Source organism: Lolium rigidum, chromosome 4, assembly GCF_022539505.1.
Source record: "Lolium rigidum isolate FL_2022 chromosome 4, APGP_CSIRO_Lrig_0.1, whole genome shotgun sequence".
In the NCBI taxonomy this organism is placed as follows: domain Eukaryota; kingdom Viridiplantae; phylum Streptophyta; class Magnoliopsida; order Poales; family Poaceae; genus Lolium; species Lolium rigidum.
In genome coordinates this window covers 192,244,588-192,256,218 of record NC_061511.1, presented here as the reverse complement: position 1 = coordinate 192,256,218, position 11,631 = coordinate 192,244,588, and the positions used below count along the sequence as shown (strand labels likewise).

The following is an 11,631-nucleotide window of genomic DNA, read 5'->3' as shown; positions in this document are numbered from 1 at the left end:
GCGAGAGAGAGAGAGAGAGAGAGAGAGAGAGAGAGAGAGAGAGAGAGAGAGAGAGATCACCTTGTTCCTCATCACAAAAATAATCCGTATTTAGAGCTGCACCATCTCTCTTCAAATTATTGACTTCATCGTGAGATTTAGATTGCCAATAAGAAATCTTGTTCCATTTCTCAGTAGTGATCCATCCGATGCTTGGAAGGACACATCCTCCTGATGTCCCTTCAGTAAAAGCTTCTGATCAACTATGAATGTTTTATTCACAAACTCTGTGGATTAACCTTTCGGAATCATTTCACACCAACAACAGGTAGAAGGAATCAATATTTAAAGAATGAGAACAGGCAGCAGTTAAAAAAATTCAGTACTGAAGTAAGACAATGGATCTTAACTTTAACTTAAAAACTGAGAAGATTTATCAGGTTGAGTGTTTCTCCAGTAAAGGAGAAAGATCCTGCAAGATAAATCAATCAGCAAATCAAGTACACCACAGTAGAAGGGAATGTGGTTAAATCATGCATCCAACTTTTGATAGGACAATCCAATGCAAGCTCTTGTTCCCAACAGATATCCCAGACAAATTCAGAAGAGAGATCTTCATGGTACTGCAATTGACTGTACCCATACTAAATATTATGAACATGTTGATTAATACTGAACAAAGTATAAACAGGAGAAATAATTTGAGAAAAGGATATCTATTTAGAAACAGGCTAAATATTTTTTTTTTTTGCACTTGTTACTCAGGTTACAGTTAGTTCACCAAGATGGTTGAAGAACCAGGGCAAAGTTTGGAAGAAACACGGGCAGTTGCTTGATCAAAGAAGAGAAAGAGAGAGAACCGTGAGATTGAAGAGGCCGCTGCCCGTCTGGGGCATATCTGGATGCCGGCAAGCACGAATCCTCTGGCATCGGCAGCGACCTTCAAGAGAAGACGGGGCGCCGTGGGGCCGTATTCGCCGGTGAAGTAGGCCAGGATGTCCATGCCGGCTCGTCCCTCCAGATAGTCCGCCACATAGGGGCGGAGATGCAGGCGGCCGTGGGCGTCGCCGGCGGCACCTCGTCATGGAGCTGGCACCTGGCGGCGACCTCCTCTCCAGGCTCGCCTCTCGCGCGACGCGCCTTTCTTCATCTCGCATCCGCGCTCATCTACTGCCTAGCGCCGGCGTGACCCACCGCGACGTCGAGGCGGCGGCGCTGCTGTAGCCGGCTCAGCCGCCGGAGCTCCACCTGCGGCAAGGAGATCGACGGCGGGGAGAGGGAGCGGCGGCTGCAGCTGCGGGAGCGGGAGGGGCGGCGGCTGCTGGATCCTGGACGAAATCGATAGGGTTTGGCTTGGCAACCGATGCACGACGCGCCAAGGCCGGGCCGGGCCGGGCGGGCTTCACACGACCCGTGGATAAAACGTGGGTCCGTGGGAGGGCCTCGCTGCCCTGGACGAAATCGACGGCCGAGATCCACCACCAAACAAGATCCAACGGCTACGAGGCTCAAATCGCTGTGAAGCCCCCTATGGGGGGCATCATATACAACGTTAGACTAGATATAGATGTGCGCCTTGGCGCACGATCCCGTGAAATTCATGTTGATTTAAGTTTTATATAACGACAATAAAAAATAATGTGGAAAATGATAATACACCGGCTCCCAACAATGTGACTATGCCTTTGGTCGGCACCGCATGTTATATGGTACAAACCAGATAAAAGTCAAAACTATATATGGCTTAGAGGAAGAGACATATATTTTCACGAATAGTAACACAATTATGCTTTTCTTCATATTCTCGGGGAGCTAATAAACTTTTCTTTTTTTCTTCCGAGTGAATATTTTGCGTGGTTCCTATGTTTTGAGTTATATACCAATATCAACACCACCAAGTATATCATATAAGATATTCATGGGGATTACATGTAGAGAATGTATTATTATATCTAATAATATAAGCTCACGGTCACGCGGTGATGCCTTCCAGATTTTTTTTATTGCACTGTCCATTGCCTAAACGCTCTACAACTTCAGAGCGTAAATTAATATGGCAGAGCTAGTGTGTCATACAAATAACTTGTTTAAGGCAACCATGAATAAAACAGATCTATTGTCTGGGTCAATCAACGTGTAAATCGAGAAATCAAATATTAAATACACCATGTGACCTACATACAACCATTTTCAAGTACCTTAAAACAAAGAGAAACATATAGTTTGAGCACAAGGGTATTTATGCATGACAATTACTTGTAGAGATGATGCCCTGGCGCATTGTTTTCAGTCCTATGAATAACAGGAAAAAGCAGAAATATGCAAAGAAAAAACAAACTTAGCAACACTTGAAGGAGAGATAAATAACCACGACACTCCCTACTAAGTAACCAACAACTTTAGATATTGATTCAAAGGAAGAAACCCCATGAACCACACTTGATTTCCAAGGGGTGATCAGATACTATCATCCAGCTTTGTCAAAAAGTATATTACTAACTACTCCCCCGTCTCGGTTTACCAGCAGGCACATACGCAGTTTAAGATAAACTTTGACCATTGATTTTGGTTAACAAAATATAAATTTTATGTCCATAATATAAATCATTAGATTCATATGCAAAAAAATTCAATGATTTTAGTATATAATGAATTTCAACACAATGAATGCATGGCAGCGGGCATCTTTTGTAACTGAAATATATGCATTGTTTATGCAAAATTAATGCATATACATTAAGGATGTATGATGCCTCACCAACTCATCATATTCTATTTAACTACTTTCTTCATACTAAAACCCCCTCCATTTGAATGTTAGAATCAATTTGCTACCTTCCGTATCGTTGTCATCATTAGTTCTTTCTCTATTGTTTCGATTTTTCCCTTTTTTTAATTTCTTTCACACACATACTTGAAGCTTACTGCCACGAGGATGGCCTTTGAGTTCGAAGCATTCTGACACGAGAATTGCTGCTCAGCTGCATAAATGAAGATAAATGGATGGATTAGGTGGTGTGCTGCATAAGTTAAAAGAAATGGTTAGATTTTTATGGGCATTGTACTTCTCACATGGGACAGTATCAACTTCCAAGTACCATAATTTGAAAAAAAAAAGTACACTGATTTGAAAAGTAGACTGAAACACTGAAACAGCCCGTTTGAACAAAGTAAGAATTTATCTTCTATCAAAGGCACTACAAATAACTAATGTCCTAAAGGGATGTGTTGCATATGCTACTGCTCCATGCAAATTTCTAAAAAAATATGAACGAAGCATTAGTGTGACAGGCTGTTACAGAGAAGAAAATGTTTTTTTAGAGATCAATAGGGGTTCAGAGAATAGCATCACAAGTTTACAGGTTTCTCCATGGTGTCAATGGTCAGTTTGCGGAATGCTAATCTATGATGTTTAAAGACTGTAGTACCGAGAACAAGCTGGTAACTGTATCATGCGTGTCCATTCAAAATAAAGCAAGAGTAACATAAAACATGAATGAGAATCTGGCCTAGTCGAGCAACTTTTAAGAATTTAATAGGACTCATATATGGCTATGGCCAAAGTGGAGAAGTGTAATTCATACCAATTTCCAAGTAAATAGCATTTGACATCAACGTCTTGCAAATATATTTCGAATTATAAAGGACAAAAAGAGCAATCAAATAGGAATGCATGTATGTTTTGCTGAAACAATACCATTGTGGCCTGTTAGTTTCTTGAGTTATGATCAGCATAGCTCAGAAGGTTGCATCCAGTTCCACCATCCCAATAGATCTGAAAATTGTATGTGTGTTACAATATTTACATTTTCTCAAGGAATATATCTGTTTAACCTTGCAAATTCAAGAAGCAAAGGCATACAGTTGCAGTAAAAAATGTAGACAGATCTATAAAGGGTGTATTTGACATTTTCTCAAGGAACATATTTGTGTAGAATGGTAGTCTCTAGTTTAACAGTGCAAATTCGAGTAGCAAAGGCATACACTTGTAGTAAAATATACAGACATATCTAAAAGGGTGTTAGATGATTTGTCAAATGGTAGACCTGCACGGAAAGTACTGATATTGAGTGTATGCTGGCAGATGTACCCACAAATGGATACTCATTGTCCGCCTAATTCTGTACCTAATTCTCTTTTTGGAGAATCCTTTCACTGAATTACCGGATTGGTACAGGGAACAGAGAAGTGCATATACATTTTCCTTTTGCTCTCTCTGATTTACCTCATGCAGGTCTATCATGCCATATTTTCTGCTACACTCAACATCTAAATGGAGCGTAATTTGATCGTGGACCTTCTAAAAATCATGAATGGGTATTTGCAAATCACCAATCCACCAAAAAGAGAATAACCCAATGGGAAATATCAGTCAAATGCAGTAATACATTACTACACCCTCCAAGTGGCAGGATAATAACCACTGTGCTTCACACTGACTTTTCTAGGCTTCAAACGTGATTTCTAAGGGATACTTCCCGAAAAAATGGCATTCTTGTAGCTTTAGTGGGTATTCAGTATGGCGTGAAAAATTACTGATAATAAAACATAGACAAAATGATATTATTTTCTGTCAATCCATGAAGTGAATCAACGTGAAATAATTCAGGAGAAGAACACACACCCTTGTCATTTGCTAAACTATTGAATGTACACTCAAGATGTAGGTAGCCTCATCATTCAACTAAACAGATATTACCACCATGAGGCAGCTCTAATGTACCCGAAGTCTGAAGATGAACTTTGGAATAATGAAAAGAATCCTATACCTGCAAATTCAAGAAAGAATATGAGCTTCAGAGAAATACGTTCATCATCTCCAACAGTATATGGAGAAACAAAGGGCGAACAGAAAACCTAGTACCTGTGTTTCATCAAATGGCAGTGGGCATTCAACACATCGATCTGCTCCTGGTCGCATTTCATCGAATAAAAAAGCTGTTGCAATTTTTTGCACCAAGATAAATAACTTTCAATATAAAACCAACTCAAATAGTCACAGAATCCGCCTTAATAACATACTTAAATTTTTAGGGATAAAGCTTCTTCTGCCAATTGTTTCACAAAAACAGAATGCACGACAAACTTGAATATAACAGATTTTTCTCTTTTTCTTTGGTTAGTTAATAACCTCACCTTGAATATTGAAGTAATACTCTAGAATGCAAAAACAACACAGTGAGAAGGACTGGTCACATGAATATCCCAATTTTAAATCATCATGGGGAAAATAATCTCTTACGCATATAAGGAGGTTCCCTTTTTTCTCTAGACAAACTTGTGTTAGTGCTCTCATACACTAACCACAATTTGTTCATTTCCTGTGAATGTCTACATTTATTTAGTTCCCCAGCTCTGTCTCAAAGTTTCACATTAACATGACCCTACCTACTTGCACGGTGTGATGACACTATAACTAAAACTGTGTGTGTTCATATGCCCATAATCTGAGAAGAGCATGAACAATCGTCCATGAACACCTGATAAAAAATGATAATTGGACTAATAGCACCATTTCCTCATTCATACCATAGAGCAAGGATATAATAGCACCTATAGACCATTCCTCCCTAGATTGTTTTGGCTGCATCAAAATCATATACAACAACTACATTAGAAACTCTATGCAGAACTCCTGCATGATCTAGAAGGCTACATTATTAAGAGTAAAAAGAAGAACCAACTATGAGAAAATATGAGCCATGGTTACCTAAGAAAACAAATCTTGGAAAAATATGAAGAATGCACTTTAGTGCTGTAAGAGTAACCAATTTAGGATAAAGCTACAGATATCAAAACAACGATTTGTTATAGCAGCAGGCACAAAAGAACTAAAAAAAAGGAATAGAGATAGAGAAGAACTTGCATAGATTCAGGCTAGCACTCAGTAATAAGAGGAAAAATTCATTATGCAGGAGAAAATATAGACTGCAGGATTTATACACAACTTCTCAACTTGAGCAAATTAAAATATTTGGCAAAGCCCAGAAAGGGAGGTGTGAGATAAGCACATAACAAAGCTGATCAAACGAATAAATTTTATTTTCCAAACCGCTTAAGAGTTTCAGATTAAAGAATCAGTAGCGGTAGTAGTCCGCCATGTTTTAAATATAAGGAGAGTTTAAAGTACTTCCCTATTTGTTGCATCCATGCCTCCTTTCAAATGCTCGATGGCTGAATGGCCATAAATTTCCTCACTCCTCATGGTACTTGCAAAGAACATCATATGCTTGTATTAGAATTTGAGATAGGCATAACACATGAGGATAAAAAGTTCAAAAAAAAGAATAAGTTGGCTTCTCATCTAATGACACCGTACAAAATTCAGAGGAGCATGATCTTCAAATCTAAGAGATGTCTCACAAATGCCTTTTATTTGCCACCAAGAGCAATCACATGTAAGCAGATATCTCACAAGACTATGTCCAACATACACAAAAATGACAGCCACATGCTAAGAAAATTAATGCAAGGAAGGGATCGAATGAAACACATAGACTCACCTCAGCACGACCCATCTCTATAGAGGCAGCATTACCAAACATGCTCAGGCGATGTTTTGATTTATCAAACCCAAAGGTGGAGCAACCATGGCTCAGCAGTGAATGTTATGGGAGAGATGGACCACGCCACCATGACATATGTCACTGATATATCCGGCAATGGCTGACACATCCCACCACTGGACCACTGTAATGTTGTTCATGGTGTAGTCAGGCTGAGTTGTTTTGGTGTGCATCCTAAGTGTAGAGAACAACTAAAATGCATGCAAGCGACCACAAAACTGCAAGTGGGAAGTGGGGACAAGGCTTTCAGCGCACAAACCTTATGAAAGCTTTCATGTTGTTGTAAATAGATCTTAATTCACCAACTGCAACAACTATGGTACCAAAAATGTCATCAGCTAGTACCATGTCCGATGCCTCTTCGGCAACCTGGGAAAATATAGGATTTTCAGATACAAGCACAAGTTGAACAGAATCATGAGCATTCTTGCATATTGTTAATCCGAAGTGTAACAAAAAGACCTCAAAAACTAAATGGTTGGTCTAGCCTACCTTTAGACTTCAGATAGAGCATATCTGCTAAGAACCAAATTATCAAACACCAGCAGGTCCATCCGGCTGGCGCTGTCAACGTGCACCGACTTGCTACTGAAAAGATTAAAAGCATGTGTAGCTCCTTTTGAATGCCTAAATGCTTCAGTGCATACGTACATCTCCGCTGCAATATCACAAATATATGCATTAACAAATAACCATCTGAGGCACTAACTTCAAATGGGTAGCAGATACAGGGAAACCATAGAGTTAATTCCAATCATGGAAACATCACATGGACCTTGGATTCAATTCTTAACACCTAAAACTACTTGTACTTGGATATAGCTCCTTGGTTAAGAAACAAAACTCTACAGTACCCAGTACTTCTCCTAGGATTCAATTCTTACCAGTTACTGCTGATTAGAAAACTACATGTAAATGAATTTAGATTACTGCTAGACCTGCAACAATATTTGTAGGGCTGTAGGCTTGACCTTTAATAATCTTATTTTGTTTCCAAGAATAGCTATACTGAAGAATAAATTTATCATGCTGCTGCAAAGAACATAGTCCTTTGTTTTCTGAATATCCGCATGATAGCACTTGACAGTAAACATGGTGTAATACAAATAACAAATGATCATCCATTACTCCGATACTTTAATTATGACCTTGCTTCAGCAAAAGGCTCATAAATCTGAATTCAATAGATATAAAACTAACTTTCCATAACCTAGCAAACCTGCAGAGGCTACCTGAAGGTATAAGTAGAAGAATTTGGTATACAACAATCAATTCATGTACATAAAATTCGGTAGAAACAACCACAAGCCATTATGACAATTTCATTGATTAGTCAATCTTCCAGGACTAAGAATTTCTGCAAGCTACAAAACCAAACTCCACTTGTCATTTCCAAATGAAATAAATAAATTTACCACACGACAAAGCAAAGCCATCTTGAGATTCACTTCACATTTTTTTCTGCATCCTTCCATTAGCACCGAAAACTACTGCAGCTGACATTTCACAAAATTCAACATTAAGATGAATGTAGACCTCCAGGTCCGACTCATGGTGTAGATTCACATGTTTCAGAAGCCACGAGTAAAATTATATCTTGCACTAATCTTCTTATAATCATGAATTATCTTGGTGTAGAGGCAGAACATATGTCACATAATAAAAAATGCATAATTCTAATTTGAGTTAACTAACATAGGCTCCGGTAAATGATACGGAAACACATGCCCAACACTAAATTTAAGTCGATTGTATAATGTTATTTGATTTACTCTTCTAGAAAATTCAATATGAGTATATACCACATTATCGAGCAAGGAGCAGAGCAAAACATTGCTATTTTTTACTATTAAAGTTGAACTAAACATGAGTCAACTTACATCAGAATAATGCAGACAAATTGAAAATAGAATCAGAGGGGAGATTAAATTGGAACTTACATATAAATGATGTGGACAAACTGGAGTATACCGGTCCCTTTGCCTACTAAATCACAGGGAACATATTATTACCTAGCAAGGCACAGTTGTAGTCCTCCTTTCCGAGCTGCTGCAGGAAGATGGGGATCCCATGAGAGAGAGAAACAGAGAGAAAAGGAGACAAAGAGAGAAGATGAGGAAGGACCTTCAGGTGTCCTTCAAAGAAGAGGCGGAGGAGGGCATCGAGCTGTCGCTGAGCACCAAGTAGGGCAAGTAGGGGTGAGCCCCATGAAGAGGCACGAGAATAGGATGTGGGAGAGGAGCCTCACCTAGGCGTTTCCCTGTGGTAGGGTTTGGCGGCTTCTCATGCTCCACGAGGGCGAGGATGGCGGCGGCGTGCACAGCGGAGAAGCCTGGGCACCAAGGAGCGACGAGGACCACCTCCTCCTCCGTCTCTCTGCGTCGTCGTTGGGCGGCGAGGGACGAGAATGGTGGCGGTTGTCCATGGGCGCACACGCCACCTGCTGCTCCCACGGCGAGGCGATTGCCTCGTCCTCGGCTTACTCCCCCTCCTCCTCCAACGCCGCTGCTCTCTCCCGCATCAACCACCAGTCCAAAGGCACGGGCTACCGCTCGTGCAGCGAGGCGGCTGCTGGCAGAGGGGAGCAGGTGGATTTGACAGTGGCGGCGCGTGTGGCCGCGGGCGTGGCGGCGAGGAGGGGCGATGGAGAGGAAGGGACGGGACAAGCTAGGGTTTGAGGGGATTGGGCGAGACAGTCGTGGGCAACCCAATCGGGTGCGACGACCACGGATGGAAATGTCAAAAGTACCCCTATCTACCCCCGCGCGGAGAAGATATTTTGGACGGACGGCGCGAGACGAGGGCGACCCAGAAAACAACCCACAGCGACTGACGCGCGGGCCAGACCGACAGTAGGACCCAAAAGCAGCCAGACGCGGGTATATGTTTGCCATCGCATGGATTTCACTAGCGCCAAGGATGGACGGGTAAAAGTTGGACGCGCCCGCGCCAACCAGAAGCGCGCCCGCGCCAACCAGAAGCCACGCCGCTGCCCAGGAATGAACGGTTGAGATCCATTTTGCGTCAGCCTCTGTAAAAATCCGACGGTTCACATTCTTTGATCGCTGTGAATCCCCCTATGGGGGGCATCGTTTATACCTTTAGATACGAAAATATATTGCATTATCTATGTAATGATATTGATTTTGTATTTTGCACGTTAATGTTTTTGATAAAAACATAGTCAAACTTGATATAGTTTGATTTTCTTAAAATAACTCTCCTTTGATTCATATGATAGGAAAATCATTTTGATCATTAGAGCACGTGTCCAACAGATGATGTATTTGTCAATAAAATAGTTATATAAATCACATTGGCCCCAAAAAATGAGCAAAAGCAGATGATGTAATGTACAAAATTTCCCCCAAAAAATTACATTGCGATGTATAATTTGCACCACGTGATGCAAATATACATAACCTGCAACACCCAGCCACCGGGCGATTCCGGCTCGCCCAGTCACTGACGCTCAAGGCGAGCCACGGGAGCATAAGTTTCTCCAAAGGAGATATAAGCATGATGATTGCTAAAGTTAGCCAATTGCCTTCTTGTGGAAACTCTTCCTCTTACATCACTTAGGACCTTCTCATGAGTGTGTTCAAGAATTTCCAAGTTCCTATCTCTTCTTGCAAGACGAGACACCTTCGAACTTAGTTCTGCCAGGAGCTCCGGGTGTATAATTGCACAGGTGATGTACATCATCTGCATTCCAAAAACAAAATCAGGTGATGTGAAAGCAGAAAAAATCCCTAAACAGGTGATGTATAATTGCTTTGGTGCTTCTCTACGCCATCCTCAATGTCTTTTCTGTTAGAGTTAGCCTAGAAGAGAGAGCACGAGCATTAATCCTGTTACAAATTCAGGAGTTTTGCGTTCGAAACAACATCGTTTCTGGTTTTACAGGTTAATCAAATATTTACATATATGCGAAAAACTAATAATGTAGTAGTACAAAAATAGCTGGCTAGATAAAGTTTCCATTAAATAAACATACCATGGTGAGAGAATTGGCGATGCAGACGGATAAATATCTTCCGTGCAGTGTCACCGAAATGGGCGACTCCCAACATGGCTGAGCAAAAACAAAACAACTATTTTATATGTACAATGGCAATGCAGAAAACCTAGTTCATCGGCAGTTTGGCACGATGGCCGGTAATACAATGATTTATACCTTGAGTTGGCGGGAAGTCGGGATCTGGAACATCCAGTACAGTGCCTCCCGTGGATCGACCCGCCGGCAATGTGCCGTTGCACGCATGACTCGCCCTCCTTATCGACTACCTGGCCAGATCTCACGATGGGAACACGAGGAAGGGCGCGAGGAAGAGCCGCCGTGCCCGCGCACACGCGAATGAGCCCTGGCGCCATAACTGGCGACTGGGGAAACAGATCAACGTCTGCGCGAGCAGCGCCACCAAGTCTAATCCCGAGAGAGTGGGAAGAGAGCGAAGGGCTAGGGTTACAGGGTAGTCCATGTAAATAAATGACTATATGAGATATTTCCAAGTTGGCCCTCCACAGTGTGGCCGATGACCCAAAAGGACAAAACTCAAAAGGTTGGCACCTAAGCAGCGAAGCCCTGACACAAAAATTGGGCACCGGCCACCACAATGTAGTTAATGCATGTACAATAATGCGGGGTTCATCTATGGATTAGAAAATTTGCCTAAGACAATCTATGTTTCCATTAGTTGATTCGGGAGCTATATACACGCGACTTCGTGTCCGATATCTGGACTATGCCTTCTCCATGTACACGCCTTCTGTGCTAATTAATTCTATCCCAATGCCTACATCCAGCCCAAACATGTGTCATTGCAGCTGTTACTCACCTCAACCATTGGAGCCCAAACACAAGAGCGAGCTCAATCTCAACCAGAGAGGCCTCTTTCTCATCGTTAGCTATCTACAACTTGATGTCTTACTAAAACTGTGTCTCTCATAGATATCACCTCGCTGGTGTAGCATGGCTGCTAGCTGCTAGCATGAGCGAAGGGGATAAGGAAGAAAAGGTAAAAAATTGTGGTGGGGCCTACAAGCAGGAAAGCTGGCCCAAACCCAGCACATGACGTAGGTACAA

At 41.6% G+C, this 11,631-nt stretch overlaps 2 long non-coding RNA genes across 2 annotated transcripts; both read right to left on the bottom strand.

The window, feature by feature from the left end:
* Positions 1-2,108: 2,108 nt before the first annotated feature.
* Positions 2,109-7,186, bottom strand: LOC124650253. Its single transcript, XR_006986938.1, has 3 exons — positions 7,038-7,186; positions 3,677-3,754; positions 2,109-2,960 (listed from the first exon to the last, which is right to left on the bottom strand). It is a non-coding gene; the product is annotated as an uncharacterized LOC124650253 (long non-coding RNA).
* Positions 7,187-8,372: 1,186 nt separating this feature from the next.
* LOC124707889 lies at positions 8,373-8,865 on the bottom strand. The gene is made up of 3 exons (XR_007005019.1): positions 8,794-8,865; positions 8,670-8,717; positions 8,373-8,591 (listed from the first exon to the last, which is right to left on the bottom strand). It is a non-coding gene; the product is annotated as an uncharacterized LOC124707889 (long non-coding RNA).
* Between the last annotated feature and the right edge of the window lie 2,766 nt (positions 8,866-11,631).